This window comes from Portunus trituberculatus, chromosome 34 (assembly GCF_017591435.1).
Source record: "Portunus trituberculatus isolate SZX2019 chromosome 34, ASM1759143v1, whole genome shotgun sequence".
Lineage (NCBI taxonomy): Eukaryota > Metazoa > Arthropoda > Malacostraca > Decapoda > Portunidae > Portunus > Portunus trituberculatus.
Genome location: NC_059288.1, coordinates 9,433,044 through 9,453,043, shown reverse-complemented (window position 1 = coordinate 9,453,043; position 20,000 = coordinate 9,433,044). Strand labels below are relative to the sequence as shown.

At 38.0% G+C, this 20,000-nt stretch overlaps 1 protein-coding gene across 15 annotated transcripts in view; it reads right to left on the bottom strand.

The window, feature by feature from the left end:
- Positions 1–15,862, bottom strand: part of LOC123512666 (transient receptor potential-gamma protein-like) — a 352,382-nt gene extending 336,520 nt beyond the window's left edge. For all 15 annotated transcript variants that reach the window (XM_045269141.1, XM_045269142.1, XM_045269150.1 and 12 more), the window contains exon 1: positions 13,669–15,862. The gene's annotated coding sequence lies outside the window, so the exon portion shown is untranslated. The remainder of the gene's footprint in view (positions 1–13,668) is intronic.
- Between the last annotated feature and the right edge of the window lie 4,138 nt (positions 15,863–20,000).

The following is a 20,000-nucleotide window of genomic DNA, read 5'->3' as shown; positions in this document are numbered from 1 at the left end:
GCTGGCCTAGACCAAAACAAAACGAATAAAAAGGCCCACTTAGCTACCAGTCCCCTTGCAGGTCTGAGAGAGTTAGCCGAAAGAAAGAGATAAATGTCTTGAAACCTTCCTCTTAAATGAAGTGAAGTCATAGGAAGTTGGAAATACAGAAGCAGGCAGGGAGTTCCAGAGTTGGCAAAGGAAAAGTATAAATGATTGAGAGTAACTCTTGCATTATGGAGTTGGACATATGTTACGGCCCGCCCGTAACATACTCCACTACCATCCCCTCCTTCACCACTGCGACACCTCATAAGTATCACTTCCCCTCGTCCCGTGTTTTCCACATTGCCTCCATATAGGATTAGGATTATTGTTAGGTATTAAGTTGGGATTTATTGTTGTATTTATTTCTGTTATGTGTATATATGTATGTCATTTTCCTGTGTTATATGTATATGTGTATGTCATTTTCCTGTGTTTCATACTATATATGTGTTTCATGTCTCATGTTATATCTATGTGTGTCAGTTTCATCATGGGTTATTAAAATAGCTTTTTAAAATGCCCCCTTTGCATTTCCTCACCAGTTGAACCTGCAGTGTTTTTTTTTATTGTTATTGTTCACCGGCTCCCCGATGCCAATCTTACCCGTTTAACCGGTGAACGTAACAACATAGTAGTGAATATTTGAGAGTACTGGTTAACTCTTGCATTAAGGAGTTGGACAGAGTAGTGGTGAATATTTGAGAGTATTGGTTGACTCTTGCATTAGGTAGTTGGACCGAGTAGTAGTGAATGATTGAGAGTACTGGTTGACCCTTGCATTAGAGAGTTTGGACAGAGTAGTGGTGAATGATTGAGAGTACTGACTGACTCTTGCATTAAGGAGGTGGACAGAGTAGTGGTGAATGATTGAGAGTACTGGTTAACTCTTGCATTAGAGAGTTGGACTCATGGATCTCGTGGCCTTTGAAAATTTTGGTCTTTATTTTTAAAGGTTCTAGTTTCAGTGGCACGGGTTTTTAGGGGTTATTTTGATGGGTCTACTGAAAGATTAACATGATTTCTACGTTACTAACAGCAACAACACCCTCAAGACTCAATTTAAAGATCTCAGTGGCCTTCAAAAATAGTGGCCAGATCACCTCTATTATTAAAAGGCCCTAGTTTCTGTGACACGGGTTCTTAAGGGCAGTTTGATGGTTCTAGTGAAAGACTAACAAGGTTTCTACGTTACTAACAGCAAAAACACTCTCTTGAATCAAATTAGTGATCTCTGTGACGTTTCAAAATAGTAAGCAAATCACCTCTATATTTAAAAGGCTCTACTTTCAGTCACGCATATTTTTAAGGGTAGTTTGATGGTTCTAATGAAAGATTAAAATGTGTTCTACGTTATTAATAGCAAAAACACTCTTAAGAATCAAATTAGAGATCTCTGTGACGTTTAAAAATAGTGAGCAAATCACCTCTATATTTAAAAGGCTCTAGTTTCAGTGGCACGGGTTCTTAAGAGCAGTTTGATGGTTCTATTGAAAGATTAACATGATTTTTACGTTATTAACAGCAAGAACACTCTCTAAAATCAATTTAGTGATGTCAATGGCCTTTGAAAATAGTTGCCAGATCACATGTATTTTAAAAAGACTCAAATTTCAGTCACACATGTTCTTAAGGGTAGTTTGATGGTTTTAGTGAAAAAATAACATGTTTTCTACGTTACTAACAGCAAAAACACTCTTTAGAAACAAATTAGTGATCTCAGTGGCCTTTGAAAATTGTGGCCAAATCACCTCTATATCTAAAAGGCTCTAGTTTTAGTCACACGGGTTTTTATGGGCAGTTTGGTGGTTTTAGTGGAAGATTTACATGTTTTCTACGTTACTGACAGCAAAAACACTCTTAAGAATGAAATTAATGATCTCTGTGGTCTTAAAAAATAGTGGTCAAATCCCCCCTATATTTAAAAGGCTCTAGTTTCAGTCACACTAATTTCTAAGGGTAGTTTGATAATTCTACTGAAAGATTAAAATGTTTTCTACGTTATTAATAGCAAAAACACTCTTAAAAATCAAATTAGAGATCTCTGTGGCCTTTGAAAATAGTGAGCAAGTCACCTCTATTTTTAAAAGGCTCTAGTTTCAGTCAAACTGCTTTTGAAGAGTAGTTTGATGGTTCTACTGAAAGTTTAACATGTTTTCTATGTTACATACAGCAAAAACACTGTTAAGAATCAAATTAATGATGGTTGTGGCTTTGAAAATACCGGCCAAATCCCTCTTTATATTTAAAAGGCTCTACTTTTAGTCACGCGGGTTCTTAAGGGTAATTTAATGGTTTTAGTGGAAGATTAACATGTTTTCTACGTTATTAGTAGCAAAAACACTTTTTAGAATCAAATTAGTGATGTCAATGGCCTTTGAAAATATTGGGCAAATCACATCTATTTTCAAAAGGCTCTAGTTTCAGTCACACGGCTATTTAATGGCAGTTTGATGATTCTAGTGAAAGATTAACATAATTTCTACGTTACTAATAGCAAAAAAACTCTTTAGAATCAAATTAGTGATCCCAGTGTCCTTTGAAAATAGTGGCCAGATCACCACTATATTTAAAAGGGTCTGGTTTCAGTGGCACGGGTTTTTAAGGGTAGTTTGATGATTCTAGTGAAATATTAACATGTTTTCTATGTTATTAACAGCAAAAACACTCTTATGAATCAAAAAAGTTATCTCAGTGGCTTTTGAAAATAGTCGGCAAATCATCTGTATATTTAAAAAGCTCTAGTTTCAGTGGCACGGGTTTTTAGGGGTAGTTTGATGGTTTTAGTGGAAGATTAACATGATTTCTAAGTTACTGACAGCAAAAACACTCTTAAGAATCAAATTAGTGATGTCAATGGGATTTGAAAATTATCGTCAAATCAACTGCTAGAGGCAGTAGAGGAAGGAAAGGATTTAGGAGTAGTGATAGACAGGACTATGAAATTTTCAAAGCAATGTTTAGAAGCAAGAAATAGGGCAAATAGGATCCTGGGTTTTATAAATAGAAATGTTAGTTATAAAAGTAAGGAAGTGGTGCGTAGCTTATATAATTCCTATGTTAGGCCCCATTTAGAGTATTGCATACAGGCCTGGTCACCCCACTATAGGCAGGATATCAACATGTTAGAAGCAGTTCAGAGAAGAGCAACTAGGATGATACCAGCATTAAAGCGCCTGGAGTATAGAGATAGATTAAAGGAATTAAACATGTTTTCATTTGAGAGGAGATGTATAAGAGGGATATGATAGAGTTATTTAAAATGTTTTCAGATACAAACTACATAGATGTGAGATCTTTCTTTACCTTAGAGGAGGAAATAGGACTAGAAATCATGGCAGGAAGATTAGAAAGCAAGGCTGCAGGTTAGATATAAGAAAATATTTCTTTAGTCATAGAGTGGTAGACTTCTGGAATGCATTGCCAGAGACGGTTGTAAATAGCACTAGTTTGACAATGTTTAAAAACAGATTAGATAAGCACTTAAATTCATTAGATTTATAATTATGTATAGCACTGCATGATAGTTTTATAAGAAATTTACTATAGTTAAATAAGACATGATCCCCATGTATGGGGACCACAAATTGTAGAGGATTTCGCTGCAGGACTTAGCCCTGTTAATGGGCCAAATATTTAGAATTAGTATATAATGTATTGTGTACTTGTAAGTGTATCTTTAAGTACTGATGACGAGGTCGCTGTGCGACTGATACAGGATAACCTAGATGGGCCCTGGTGGCCCTTTGTTATCCTATTATTTATGTTATGTTATGTTATGTTAACTCTATATTTCAAAGGCTCTAGTTTTAGTCACACGTGTTTTTAAGGGCAGTTTGATGGTTCTAGTCAAAGTTTAACATGTTTTCTACGTTACTACAGCAATAAAACTAAACCGGGGGATGATTTTGAAAGAAAACTTAGAACATTAATGGATACAACATCATGACGACATAAAAAAAAAATACTGATCTCGTGGCCTTTGAAAATTTTGGTCTCTATTTTTAAAAGGTTCTAGTTTCAGTGGCACGGGTTTTTAGGGGTTATTTTGATGGGTCTACTGAAAGATTAACATGATTTCTACGTTACTAAGAGCAACAACACTCTCAAGCATCAATTTAAAGATCTCAGTGGCCTTCAAAAATAGTGGCCAGATCACCTCTATTATTAAAAGGCCCTAGTTTCAGTGACACGGGTTCTTAAGGGCAGTTTGATGGTTCTAGTGAAAGACTAACAAGGTTTCTACGTTACTAACAGCAAAAACACTCTCTAGAATCAAATTAGTGATCTCTGTGACGTTTGAAAATAATGAGCAAATCACTTCTATATTTAAAAGGCTCTAGTTTCAGTCACGCATATTTTTAAGGGTAGTTTGATGGTTCTAATGAAAGATTAAAATGTGTTCTACGTTATTAATAGCAAAAACACTCTTAAGAATCAAATTAGAGATCTCTGTGACGTTTTAAAATAGTGAGCAAATCACCTCTATATTTAAAAGGCTCTAGTTTCAGTGGCACGGGTTCTTAAGAGCAGTTTGATGGTTCTATTGAAAGATTAACATGATTTTAACGTTACTAACAGCAAGAACAATCTCTAGAATCAAATTAGTGATGTCAATGGCCTTTGAAAATAGTGGCCAGATCACCTCTATTTTAAAAAGGCTCAAATTTCAGTCACACATGTTCTTAAGGGTAGTTTGATGGTTTTAGTGAAAAAATAACATGTTTTCTACGTTACTAACAGCAAAAACACTCTTTAGAATCAAATTAGTGATCTCAGTGGCCTTTGAAAATTTTGGCCAAATCACCTCTATATCTAAAAGGCTCTAGTTTTAGTCACACGGGTTTTTAGGCGCAGTTTGATGGTTTTAGTGGAAGATTAACATGTTTTCTACGTTACTGACAGCAAAAACACTCTTTAGAATCAAATTAGTGATCTCAGTGGCCTTTGAAAATTGTGGTCAAATCACTTCTATATCTAAAAGGCTCTAGTTTTAGTCACACGGGTTTTTATGGGCAGTTTGATGGTTTTAGTGGAAGATTAACATGTTTTCTACGTTACTGACAGCAAAAACACTCTTAAGAATGAAATTAATGATCTCTATGGTTTTAAAAAATAGTGGTAAAATCCCCCCTATATTCAAAAGGCTCTAGTTTCAGTCACACTAATTTCTAAGGGTAGTTTGATGGTTCTACTGAAAGATTAACATGTTTTCTACGTTATTAATAGCAAAAACTCTCTTAAAAATCAAATTAGAGATCTCTGTGGCCTTTGAAAATAGTTGTCAAATCATCTCTACATCTAAAAGGCTCTAGTTTCAGTCAAACTAATTTTTAAGAGTAGTTTGATGGTTCTACTGAAAGTTTAACATGTTTTCTATGTTACTTACAGCAAAAACACTGTTAAGAATCAAATTAATGATGGCTGTGGCTTTGAAAATACCGGCCAAATCACTCTTTATATTTAAAAGGCTCTAGTTTTAGTCACGCGGGTTCTTAAGGGTAATTTAATGGTTTTAGTGGAAGATTAACATGTTTTCTACGTTATTAGTAGCAAAAACACTCTTTAGAATCAAATTAGTGATGTCAATGGCCTTTGAAAATATTGGGCAAATCACATCTATTTTCAAAAGGCTCTAGTTTCAGTCACACGGCTATTTAATGGCAGTTTGATGGTTCTAGTGAAAGATTAACATAATTTCTACGTTACTAATAGCAAAAAAACTCTTTAGAATCAAATTAGTGATCCCAGTGTCCTTTGAAAATAGTGGCCAGATCACCACTATATTTAAAAGGGTCTGGTTTCAGTGGCACGGGTTTTTAAGGGTAGTCTAATGATTCTATTGAAAGATTAACATGTTTTCTATGTTATTAACAGCAAAAACACTCTTATGAACCAAAAAAGTTATCTCAGTGGCTTTTGAAAATAGTGGGCAAATCATCTCTATATTTAAAAGGCTCTAGTTTCAGTGGCACGGGTTTTTAGGGGTAGTTTGATGGTTTTAGTGGAAGATTAACATGATTTCTAAGTTACTGACAGCAAAAACACTCTTAAGAATCAAATTAGTGATGTCAATGGGATTTGAAAATTATCGTCAAATCAACTCTATATTTAAAAGGCTCTAGTTGTAGTCACACGTGTTTTTAAGGGCAGTTTGATGGTTCTAGTCAAAGTTTAACATGTTTTCTACGTTACTAACAGCAATAAAACTAAACCGGGGGATGATTTTGAAAGGAAACTTAGAACATTAATGGATACAACATCATGACGACATGAAAAAAAAAATACTGATCTCGTGGCCTTTGAAAATTTTGGTCTTTATTTTTAAAGGTTCTAGTTTCAGTGGCACGGGTTTTTAGGGGTTATTTTGATGGGTCTACTGAAAGATTAACATGATTTCTACGTTACTAAGAGCAACAACACCCTCAAGAATCAATTTAAAGATCTCAGTGGCCTTCAAAAATAGTGGCCAGATCACCTCTATTATTAAAAGGCCCTAGATTCTGTGACACGGGTTATTAAGGGCAGTTTGATGGTTCTAGTGAAAGACTAACAAGGTTTCTACGTTACTAACAGCAAAAACACTCTCTAGAATCAAATTACTGATCTCTGTGACGTTTGAAAATAATGAGCAAATCACCTCTATATTTAAAATGCTCTAGTTTCAGTCACGCATATTTTTAAGGGTAGTTTGATGGTTCTAATGAAAGATTAAAATGTGTTCTACGTTATTAATAGCAAAAACACTCTTAAGAATCAAATTAGAGATCTCTGTGACGTTTAAAAATAGTGAGCAAATCACCTCTATATTTAAAAGGCTCTAGTTTCAGTGGTACGGGTTCTTAAGAGCAGTTTGATGGTTCTATTGAAAGATTAACATGATTTTAACGTTACTAACAGCAAGAACACTCTCTAAAATCAATTTAGTGATGTCATGGCCTTTGAAAATAGTTGCCAGATCACATCTATTTTAAAAAGACTCAAATTTCAGTCACACATGTTCTTAAGGGTAGTTTGATGGTTTTAGTGAAAAAATAACATGTTTTCTACGTTACTAACAGCAAAAACACTCTTTAGAATCAAATTAGTGATCTCAGTGACCTTTGAAAATTGTGGCCAAATCACCTCTATATCTAAAAGGCTCTAGTTTTAGTCACACGGGTTTTTATGGGCAGTTTGGTGGTTTTAGTGGAAGATTTACATGTTTTCTACGTTACTGACAGCAAAAACACTCTTAAGAATTAAATTAATGATCTCTGTGGTCTTCAAAAATAGTGGTCAAATCCCCCCTATATTTAAAAGGCTCTAGTTTCAGTCACACTAATTTCTAAGGGTAGTTTGATAATTCTACTGAAAGATTAAAATGTTTTCTACGTTATTAATAGCAAAAACACTCTTAAAAATCAAATTAGAGATCTCTGTGGCCTTTGAAAATAGTGAGCAAATCATCTCTATTTCTAAAAGGCTCTAGTTTCAGTCAAACTGCTTTTGAAGAGTAGTTTGATGGTTCTACTGAAAATTTAACATGTTTTCTATGTTACCTACAGCAAAAACACTGTTAAGAATCAAATTAATGATGGCTGTGGCTTTGAAAATACCGGCCAAATCACTCTTTATATTTAAAAGGCTCTAGTTTTAGTCACGCGGGTTCTTAAGGGTAATTTAATGGTTTTAGTGGAAGATTAACATGTTTTCTACGTTATTAGTGGCAAAAACACTCTTTAGAATCAAATTAGTGATGTCAATGGCCTTTGAAAATATTGGGCAAATCACATCTATTTTCAAAAGGCTCTAGTTTCAGTCACACGGCTATTTAATGGCAGTTTGATGGTTCTAGTGAAAGATTAACATGATTTCTACGTTACTAACAGCAAAAACACTCTTTAGATAAAATTAGTGATCCCAGTGTCCTTTGAAAATAGTGGCCAGATCACCACTATATTTAAAAGGGTCTGGTTTCAGTGGCACGGGTTTTTAAGGGTAATTTGATGATTCTAGTGAAAGATTAACATGTTTTCTATGTTATTAACAGCAAAAAGACTCTTATGAATCAAAAAAGTTATTTCAGTGGCCTTTGAAAATAGTGGGCAAATCATCTCTATATTTAAAAGGCTCTAGTTTCAGTGGCACGGGTTTTTAGGGGTAGTTTGATGGTTTTAGTGGAAGATTAACATGATTTCTACGTTATTAACAGTAAAAACACTCTTAAGAATCAAATTAGTAATCTCCGTGGCCTTTGAAAATAGTGGTCAAATCACCTCTATTTTTAAAAGGCTCTAGTTTCAGTCATATGGGTTACTAAGGATAGTTTGATGGTTCTAGTGAAAGATTAACATGTTTTCTATATTACTAACAACAAAAACACTCTTAAAAATTAAATTAGAGATATCTGTGGCCTTTGAAAATAGTGGCCAGATTACCTCTCTACTTAAAAGGCTCTAGTTTCAGTCACACTAATATTTAAGGGTAGTTTGATGGTTCTACTAAAAGATTAACAAGATTTCTACGTTACTAACAGCAATAAAACTAAACCGGGGGATGATTTTGAAAGAAAACTTTGAAGATTAATGGAAACAACATCAGGAAGACATGAAAAGGAGACACGGCCAAGGAGTCACGAGGGAAACTTTGAGATAACAAAAGGAAACAATATTGACGTAACGCGAGGGGGGAAACTAACCCAAGAATTTACAATGGAAACAAAAAAAAAAAAATAGGAAAAGTGGATTTCTTTAGCGAGAACAAAATAACACTGATGAAAGACAAAGAATGATTAGATAACGATAAAGATGTCTTACTGTAACACGAGTTAGAGAGAGAGAGAGAGAGAGAGAGAGAGAGAGAGAGAGAGAGAGAGAGAGAGATTGTTGAGGAGAAGAGCGAGAGGTGAGTGAGTGAGAGAGAGGTAGAGGGAGAGGGAGAGGGAGAGGGAGAGAGAGAGAGGGAGATGGTAGCTGTCCTCTCACATAAACATTCTCTCCCTTCCTCTCACTGCTGACACACACACACACACACACACACACACACACACACACACACACACACACACACACACACACACACACACACACACGAAATCTCTTGAACAAATAATAGAATAGAAAAAATATGTATAAAAACAAGGATATTTTTCTTCTTTCAATATCCACCACCATCACCACCACCACCACCACCACCACCACCATCACCACCTGGACACCGTTGCCATATTGAAAAGAATTTGTTGCTCACTAAAATGGCAACTCTCTCTTTGCTTACACACATTCACATTCCTTCAATCTTTCCTCCTCTTTCTTCCTTCTTTCCTTCCCTCCTTCCTTCTGTCGTAATGCCAAAAATTCTCTCTCTCTCTCTCTCTCTCTCTCTCTCTCTCTCTCTCTCTCTATACCAATATCCTTTAACTTTCCTTCCTTTTCTTTTCTCTTACCTCAACTCTCCTCTTTCTCCTCCTCCTCCTCCTCCTCCTCCTCCTCCTCCTCCTCCTCCTCCTCCTCCTCCTGTTCTCCCTCCTCCTCCTCCCTCTCTATACACGAGCCGCCCCAGAATGCAGGTGTAAACAACAAGTAAACACGAGGACTATGATTGTGTAGCCTCGGTGTCGCCTTACCTGGGGAGATGCGGTGTCAGGTGAGGGAGGGGGAAGAGAGAGGGTAGGAGGGCAGGAGGGGAGAGGAGGGGACTGAGGGGAAGGATGTGAGAGGAGATGAGTAAAGAGGAGAGGAATGGAAGAGGAGAGAAATGAAGATAGAAGAGAAGGATGTGAAAGGAAAGGAGAATAAAAGAGAGTAGTCAAGAGGATAGAGAGAAGAGAAGAAGAGAGGAATGAAGAGAAGAATCTGAGAGCAAAGGAGAGGAAAGGAGAGAGAAGAGGAAGAAAAGAAGAAGGGAAGCGTTTAAGAAGAGAGGAAAGGGAAGAAGGAGAAGAGAAGAAAGGAGAAGAGAGAAATGAAGGAAGGATTTGACAAGAGAAAAGAGGAGAAGATGGGAGAGGAAAGGAGAGAAGAGGAGAGAAGAGGAATAAAGAGAGAAGGGAAGTGTTTGAAAGAAGAGGAGAGGGAAGAAGAGAAGAAGAGAAGAGAGGAGAGAGAGAGAGAGAGCAGAGCAGAGAAGGGAGAAGAGAAGAGGAGAGGAGAGGAGAAAAATAAAGGCAGAAGGACGAAATTTGAGAGAAGAGAAGAAGAAAAAGAGAAGAGAGAATAAAGTGATGTGTTCTTTAATAAGAGAGAGAGAGAGAGAGAGAGAGAGAGAGAGCGCAACAATTAGGGACCCAAACGAACCCACTGGCAAATTGTTTCGAACTGGTGAAAAGTCGAAGCCTCCAAATATGTGCAAAGTGTTTCAAAGGTTCGAAGCGCGTGGTCGACACTCGCTCCCCGCTGTTCGAACCCTGCTGGCTGAGTGACGCTAACTCACACGAACTGACGCCTGCTGACTTCAAAAACACGTTCAAATTGCAATAAAATGAATCACCACTCGATGCTTCAAACACTCAACTCTCTCTCTCTCTCTCTCTCTCTCTCTGGACGTGTGTGATATATTTTTTCCTCCATGGAACAAAGAAACAAAGAAACCTGACTGTGAAATAAGAAATGAAGGTGGTGGTGGTGGTGATGGAGGTGGTGGTGGTGGTGGTGGTGGTGGTGGTGGTGGTGATGACAAAAAGTTTTCCTTCATTTTCTAAACCATGAATGTTTTTTTTTTTTTTTCGTATTTCCTTTTTTTATTTTCCTGAAGACGAATCAATAAATACTTAAATAAATAAGACACCAAAATTAGCAATAGTGTATGTAATAGAACGAGTGAGTGAGTGAGTGAGTGAGTGATTAGAATAAGGCGCCACAACACCCAAGGTCATATGGCGCCACTACGCAACATAATTCACACAAACTAAAAGACTGTAAAATTTAAGGCTAAAGATACGAAGACCCAAATAAAGGAACGTCAAATTATGTGATAGAAAATAGCAAACTGTCTTAAAATGCCCTCAAGACATGTCACATTGTCTTGAAATGCCCTCAAAAGATGCCAAACTGTCTTAAATGTCCTAAAAAACTTACCAAACTGACTTAAAATTTCCTCAAAACATGCTAACCTGTCTTACAATCCCCTCAAAAAATGCAAATTGTCTTAAAAGCCCTCAAAACATGTCTAAGTGTCTTAAAATGCCCTCAAAACATGTCACACTATCTTAAAATGCCCTCAAAACATGCCAAACTGTCTTAGAATGCCCTCAAGACATGCCAAACTGTTTTAAAATGCTCTCAAGACATGCCAAACTGTCTTAAAATGCCCTAAAGACATGCCAAACTATCTTAAAATCCCCTCGAAACATGCCAAACTCTCTCAAAATCCTTTCAAAACATTCCAAACTGTCTTAAAATACCCTCAAAACATGCCAAACTGTCTTAAAATACCCTCAAGACATGCCAAACTATCTTAGAATAACCTCAAAACATACCAAACTGTCTCAAAATTCCGTCTAAACATGCCAAACTGTCTTAAAATGACCTCAAGATATGCCAAACTATATTAAAATGCCCTCGAAACATGCCAAACTGTTTTAAAATGCCCTCAAAGCATGCCAAACTGTCTTAAAACGCCTTCAAAACATGCCAAGATTAGAATAAGGCGCCACAACACCCAAGGTCATATGGCGCCACTACGGAACACTATTCACTCAAACGAAAAGATTGTAAAATTTATGGCTAAAGACACGAGGACATAAACAAAGGAGATAAAAAAAAGGAACTTAAGAAAATGAACTTAAAATTATGTGTAATGATTGACATGACCAGTTTTCCTGCGATATACAACAAGTCTCTACACAATAAAACCACGTATGAGGTTTGTATTAGTGTTAGGAAGGAAGAAGCTGGGATCACAAGAAGTTTGGTATATTTTGTAGAGTGTGTGAGATTTTTCTTAGAGTTAGGAAGGGAAAAACTGGGATCACAGGAAGTTTAGTATATTTTCTGTAGTGTATGAGGTTTGTATTAGTGTTAGGAAGGAAGAAACTGAGATCACAAGAAGTTTGGTATATTTTCTGCAGTGTGTGAGATTTGTATTAGCGTTAGGAAGGAAAAAATATCTGGGGTTACAAGAAGTTTGGTATATTTTGTAATGTATGAGGTTTTGTATTAGAGTTAGGAAGAAAAAAACTGGGATTACGAAAAATTTGGTATAGTTTTCTAGCCTGTTATGATGATGGCATTTTGCTGTAGAAGAAATGTCTCGCAGTGGTTACGTTAGGTTAGGTTAGGAAACAAGTACCAAGTAGTAGTGAAGGGTTTAGTAGCTGTAATACCTCAATAACACCACAATAATAACAATAACTACCAGTGGTTAGATTAGGCTAGGTTAAGATAGGTTAGGTAAGGTTAGGTTAGGTTAGGAAATAAAAAATGTGTCAAATAGCAGTGAAGGAGTTAATAGTTGTAATACTTCAATAATAACAATAGCTAGCAGTGGTCAAGTCAGGTTAGGTTAGGTTAGGTTAGGTTAGGAAATCAAGTGTCAAATAGCAGTGAAGGTTAGGTTAGCTGAGGTTAGGAAATAAAAAAAGTGTGAAATAGCAGTGAAGGGGTTAATAGCTTTAATACCCCAACAACACCACAATAATAACAATAACTAGCAGTGGTTAGCTTAGGTTAGGAGAAAGAAAGCGTCAAATAGCAGTGAAGGGTTAATAGTTTTCTTTTATGAAGGAGAGAAGGCCAGCCAAGGGCAATACAATGTTAAAAAAGAAAAGACCAAATTGAGTGCTGGTTCTCGAAAGACAAGAAGACCCAAAATTATGTAGCAAATGTCTTGATACCTCCCTCTTAACCCCTTCAGTACTGGGACTCATTTTTAGTAAGACTTTTGGGTTCGATTAAGCATTTTCATCTTAAATTAGGAAGGGTCTATGAAGGTCAGAAAATCAATGGTCACAGTCTTCACTATTTTAATCCCCTCTTACGTTTCTGAAGCTGTCTAAAATCGCTCCATAGTAAGCAGAATAAGTAAAGAAAACGCGTCATGGTACTGAAGAGGTTAAAAGAAGTTAAGTCGTAGGAAGATGGAAATACAGAACCAGGCAGGGAGTTCCAGATTTCCATGTGCAATACCCCTCAACAACACCACAGTAACAATAACTACCCAAACCAGTAAACAAACTAAAAAAAAAAAAACTAAAAAAAATATGAGCTAAGTAAAATCAAATAAAAAAATAACAATAACAACTTCAATAACAACAAAACTCCATCATTTCACAACCAGAGATAAAGGACTCGATTCCCTTCCAAAGCATCCTCCCTCCCTTAATCAGACGCCGTCCAAGGAAACTCTGATGCTACCTTAACGTCTCTGTGGTTCACCCGTCCTTAAAATCCTCTGGAACTCGCCTGATCCCCCTTAAGTAGGATTCAATCGCATCTCAAAAGGAATCGAGACGGAAAAGAATTGAGAGGTAAGTGAATGGATCCGAAAGTCTTATCAAAAATTACCAGTGGATTAAAAAAACGAGAAAGAAATAATCTCTCTCTCTCTCTCTCTCTCTCTCTCTCTCTCTCTTGCCGGCTGTACCTAAAGCAACGCCCTTTCTCTCCACCAATGGGAGGGAAGAAGGAGCGTGACGTCAGCAAGAGTCAGCCAATCAGAGCTCACCTGTTGCCGGGGGTCGCTGTCCTTGGATACGAAGAAAATGGATTGTGAAGTTTTGGAGTTTGTTTCTTAATATTCTTGGTCTTTATTGTTGTGTCCTGTTTGTGTCTTGCCTCGCCTTGTCTTGCTTCAGTGTCTTGGAAACTTGCTCTTTTTTTTATTCTTTTCTTTTCTTCTATACGTTTCAAACACACGCTACTGATACTTGATACAAAATTAGCTGACTTTTTTTCAATGTTCTGTCTCTCTTGGTTGTCAAAATTACCTCGAGAACAAAACGGGAAATTGCTTTTTTTTCTAACGCCTTTTTTTTATCTTATCGTTATTCATTACTGATTAAACCAAATTAAGTGGCTTTTCAACGTTCTCTGTCTTGGTTGTCAAAGTTATCTCGAGAACAAACCGGCAAACGACCTTTTTCTAACGCCTATTTTCAGCTTATGGTAATGTCAAGCCAGTCAGCGGAGCCTTTAATAAACGTCAAATAACTCTACTTCCCACGCTCTTACTCGTCTCGTAAAGCACTGCGATGTATTACTGAATTATACCAAACGAAAACACTGGGACCAAGAAAACCCAAGAGCAACAACAACCAGGAACAATAGACGCGGGAAACACAATTACGTGAATATAAACTCCGCCTTGAAGCAGCCACCGATGCGCAATTGTTTCCCAGTGCGCGCCAGAATGTGTTATTGTTCTTATAGATTTCTTGGGCAGGAGTTTTGCAGGAGTCTTAGCTTGAGCGGATCTCCTTGCAGCAGATTCCGACCCTTTCAGCCTCCCTCCCTTCGTTCTGGTTTATGGAAGCAATAGGTTTGGAATTTCCTGGAGTTTGTAATGTGTGTCCTTTATCAAGTCTTTAAAGGAGTCGATATACACGTGAATTCTTTAGAGTTTTCTTCTTTCCTTCGCGATTTAAGTCTTGGGTAATGGTGGTGGAGTCTTTGTGAAGGTTCTTTTGTGCCGCCTGCAGCTTCTTTGTGGAGTTGAAGCCTTTATCTTTGTTCTGGAGACAATCGAAGCGTATTATCCAGCAGGCGACTGACTCCTTTATATTCAAGCATCAGAGGAAACGAATCCCTTCAAAGTTTCATGCTAAATAGAAAGTTTACAGCATCTAGAAACAAGCTATACCCGTCTGTACCTTTGAATACAGGATCAAGTACCTTACAGAGAGGATTCAGTGCTTTATGAAGATAATCCAATCCTGTTTAAGGAAGATCCAGTACTTTTAAAGGGATCCGGTACTTTTAAAACAGAATCCGATGCCTTTTATAGGAGATCCAACACTGTATCCTATAAAACAGTGACTTTTTCTTCTTTTTGGTGCAGCGGTGAGGGGCAGGTGGTGACGCTGACACAGTGGTGAAGTGGAGACCTGCTGGTACCCGTGGGTCTCTTATCGACCGTCACACACACCTGCTCCTGTTACTTAATTGCCAGCAGGTGTAGGTTAAGCGGCTCGCTGGTTCATGTGCTTGCTTTAGGGTTGGATTCCTTGTCTTGCTTGATTGCTTGTGATTATTTTTTATTATTTTTATTTTATTTATCTATTCCTTTACGATTTGTTGTTATTTTTTAATGTTTCGTGTGACAAATTTTCGTCTCTTTTCTCTTCGTGTCTGTTTGTTTGCGTTCTTGTGTCACGTTTGTTATCATTCATTACGTTATCTTATCACTGGTATCGTAATTCACTTCTCTTCACGTCATTTATTGGTCATTTTTCTTCTGGTTGTCTCGTATTCATTGATAACATTACGGTTTTATTTTCTTTTGTTTTATTTCTTTTCTTATTTTTTTTTTTACGTGTTCAATTGTTTTCCCATTTTTGAAAGGGACACTATTCTAAACGATACTCATTTCTTACTTTTCCTTGTTCTTTATTCTTGTTTCCTTTTTTTTTTTGTCTATTGTATTTCCTTCTTTTAGTTTTTTTCCGGTGTTTTTTTTTTTTCTCGTTTTCTTCTTATTCTTCCTTTGTTTGCTGTTATTTGTTTTATTTTCCTTCAGATTGTCTTCTTATCAGTCTTCCTTTTGTGCTTTGTGTCTATTTTCCTGCTTAATGTGTTTCGAATTTTCCTTCCCTTAGTTTTTTTTTTTTCCTCTAATTTTCTTCTTCTATTATTTTCCTTCGTCTAATTTGTTCAAGGATTTTTTTTTTTTACATCTATTTCCTCTTCCTCCAGTTTTCTTTTCTAATTTCCTCGCACTTATTTCAACGTCTTTTTTTTGTTATATTTTCCTTCCTTCAGTATTTTCCCCCTCTATTTTTTTCCTTTCCTTCAGTTTTTCCTTTTATTTTATTATTTTATTTTCCTTCCTTCAGTTTTTTTTTCCATTATTATTTCCTCTCCTTCAGTTTTCCCCTCTATTCTTCAGTTTTCAGAGTCCAAAATTGGATTCGCCCTCCCTACACATTTATCGGGGTAGGGAAAACTTTGGGTAACTTTATTTTTCTTCTTTTGCCTAGAGTCGAATGAAAACTTAGTGACGTTCCTGCGCTCCTTGGCGACTCAAGTTTCCCTTTTTAGTTTATTTTCCAACTTTATTCTCCAGTCAATTGATTTCAAGTTGCGTCTCATATCTTACGTTCCTCTGCGGGTGGGGCAAGAGAAGCAGCTACAGGGGGTTTAACACGAAGTGGAGGAGTGTTCGCAAAAGACCGCTGCCTTTACCCTCGCTTCACTCACTCCTAGGATCCATTAGTTCGCCCCACAATAAGTCAGCCTCTCGAAACGCGGTACTAAAAAAGTTTCAATCGCCTGTCACATTTCACCATCTGTGGTACGTTTTCCTTCCCGGCATACAGAAAAAAATAGTTTATAACGAAGCCGACACACGTGAAGCACACATGAGTACCTTGGTATGCTTCACAGTCTACGGAAGCATGAAATGAAGCACCAGCGTTTGTCCTCTCACTCCACTCAGTGCAAGTTGAGAGCACGTGCTTCAGTTTGCTTCACCAATCACCACCAAACACGGATTTATCAAGCGGTTCACGTCTCCGGTTACCAATAAACACCTGTGGTTCTTTGCTCCCCTCAGGTAATTGGATAGGAGGGTCAGGTGTGGCTGGAGGGTTCGCGGGGCACCTGTTTAAGACCCCTGTGCGTGTCGGGGCTTGGAACACCAGGCCAGCACACGACGAGGCGAGGAACAAAGGTGAAGGAGACGCAGCATCCCTGGTATTGCTGGGAGCTGAGAGGGACAAGAGGGCTGAGAGGGCCGAGTTGGGGGTCCTCTGTCACTTAGATTGCCTCGCGCGGTCACACATCCCCTGCCTGGAACTTCTGCAGCAGGAAGGGCCCTACTGACGAGCTGCGTTGCCTGCTGGAGGGAAACTGCTGCGCCAGGAAGGGACCAGGACAGCTGAGACTCGTGGGAAAGCGGTGCAGGAGGAACGGACCAGGGGAGGCAGAATCACCGGCAGGGTACTTCTGCAGGAGAAATGGCCCTGCGGATACGGATGGCGAGCGAGTCGGATACGGGTGCGGATGTGGATGTGAATGTTGGTTCTGCTTCAACTTTTTACATTTGTGAGGTGGTGCTGGTGGTGGAGGGAGAGGTGGAGGTGGTGGTGGAGGTGGTGGAGGAGGGAGGGAGGCTGGCGCGGCGGCGGTGATGGTGGTGGTGATGGTGGTGGCGGCAGGGCAGTCTTCATGGGCGGCGGTGGTGGTGGTGGTGGTGGTGGTTCCCGGTTCAGGGGCGGCGCGTGTCACCTCCCCCGTGTCTGTGTTCCAACTGCTCCCCGCCGCCGCCGCTGCCTCGACCACCCGGCTGCCTGCTGTGTTCTCTCTCTCTCTCTCTCTCTCTCTCTCTCTCTCTCTCTCTCTCTCTCTCTCTCTCTCTCTATTTCTTTCTCTAACACTTATTTAATACACAAACATAATCTCTCTCTCTCTCTCTCTCTCTCTCTCTCTCTCTCTCTCTCTCTCTCTCTCTCTCTCTCTCTCTCTCTCTCTCTCTGCCTTTGTTTGCTTACTTCCTATCTCTCTCATTTTCCTTTCTCTCTCTTACCCACATTTCATTGACTCTCTCTCTCTCTCTCTCTCTCTCTCTCTCTCTCTCTCTCTCTCTTTCCAAATCCGAGGTTCACACTTGTACATACTGATTGGGAGTCCTGTCTTCCTCCTCCTCCTCCTCCTCTTCCTCCTCTTCCTCCTCCTCCTCCTCCTCCTCTTCCTCCTCTTCTTCCTCCTCCTCCTCCTCTTACGCCTTTGTTTTTTGTTCTTCTCCTTTCTCTGCCTCCCTTTCATCCTTTTTTTCTTCTACTTCTTTTTCTTTTTCCTTCTCCTCCTCCTCCTCCTCCTCCTTCCTCCTCCTCCTCCTCCTCCTCGTCCTCCTCTCTTGCCCTCACCTTTAATTCTCTTCTCCCTTCCTCCTCTTCCTCTTCTCAAGTCTTCCTCCTCTCTCGTCCTCCTCTTTACTTCTCTTCCCTGTTTCCCTCCGGCTCTTCTCTTGTTCATTGGCTTTTCCCTATACCTCCTCCTCCTCCTCCTCCTCCTCTTCCTCCTCCTCCTCCTCCTCCTCTTCCTCCTTCTCCTCTTGTCAAGTAGTAAGATTCGTACTAATACAAATAAATGCTGATGTTGTTTCCTCCTCTTCCTCCTCCTCCTCCTCCTCCTCCTCCTCCTCCTCCTCTTCCTCTTCCTCTTCCTCTTCCTCTTGCTTTCCTTTTTAGCATGACACTTTTCCCTTCCTTCTTATTATTTGCTTCTTCTTTTTTCCGTTTCTGTTTTATTCATCTTTGCTTTCTCCTCTCTTCTTCTTTTCACAATTTTTTCCTTGTTCTTCTTTATTCATTTCTTCCTCTTTTCTTGCTAAATTGTACGGTTTATTCAATTTTTTCTTCTATTCTTATTTTTCTTCTATTTTTATCTTTTTCGTAATCTTTTCCTTTCCTCTTTTCTTTTTTTTCTATTGTTTTCTTCATTTACTCTCTTCTTCCTCCTCTTCTTCTTTTTTCTTCTTCATTTCTACTTTCCAATCCTCTTTCTTCTTTTCTTTCCTCTTTATTTTCTTTCTTCTTTCTCTCTTCTATTCCTTCATTCACAATTTTCTTTCCTATTCATCTCTCTTCCTTTCTTTCCCATCTATTTCTTGTTTTTTTTTTTTTTTTTTTCTTCCTTCTTTCTTTAATTATCTCTTTCTTTCTCAGTTTTCTTTCTTTTCTCCTTCTCTTCCTTTTTTCCTTCTTTCCTTCCTTTTGTTCCTTCCTTCTTTCCTTCCTTTCTTCCTTCCTTCCCTCCTTACTCTCCTTTCCTCTTTCTTCCTTCCTTCTTTTCTTCCTTTCTCCTTTCTTCCTTCCTTTCTTCCTTCCTCATTATTATTAAGAATATTTACAAAAACATTACATTTTTTTTGTATATTTTTTGCATTTATTTCTTTATCAACGTTCCTTATTCCCTTTTTCTTCTCATTTTTGTTTGTTTACCTATTCTTTGTCTGATTGTTTTTTTTTCTTCTTCCTTCTTCCTTCTTTCATTCTTCTTCCTTCTTTCTTCTTTTTTTTCCTTTTTTATCATTTTCACTTTGTTTTTCTTCTTTCTTTTATTTTCTTCTTCCTTTTCTTTTATTAATTTGTATGTTTCTTACATTTTTATCTCTTCATTATCACCATTTGCTTCTCTTCCCCCATTTATCACCATTCTGTGTTTTCTCTCTCATTTTCTTTTTCATTCTCTTTTTCTTATCCTTTATTTATTTTCTTATGTTTTTTTTTTTTGCATTTTCCTTGTTTCTCTTCTTTTATCATCTTTACTGCTGTCTCTCCTTTCTTTATTCCTGTTCGCCTTTCTCCTTTTTCGTATTTATCTATTACATTCTCTCTCTATTTCCTGTGCACCATTTTTATTGCATTTTCTTCCATTTCTCTTATTTATCATCTTCCCTTTTCTCTATTCTCTCCTTCTTCTTATCCAATTTTTGTCTTCATTATTCTTTATTCACGTATTTATCACATTTTGTCTTATTTCCGTATTTATTTCTTCTTTTCTTCATTTCTCTCCTTCTGCACAAGTTTCTCCATTTCTTTCTTACTTCCTCTTCTCTTCTCTTTCTTTTTCTCTTTCTTTTTCTCCTTTTTTTCTCGTTCCCTTCTCCCAGTTTCTTTTTCTTCATATTCCCTTTATCCAGAGAGAGAGAGAGAGACGAGGCAGACAGGCCGACACACACACACACACAGACACACACACACACACGCACAAGCAAAAATGATAAACAGACACACACAGACGCCCAGACAGACAGATAGACGCCACAATCTCTCTCTCTCTCTCTCTCTCTCTCTCTCTCTCTCTCTCTCTCTCTCTCTCTCTCTTCAAAAAGCCTAG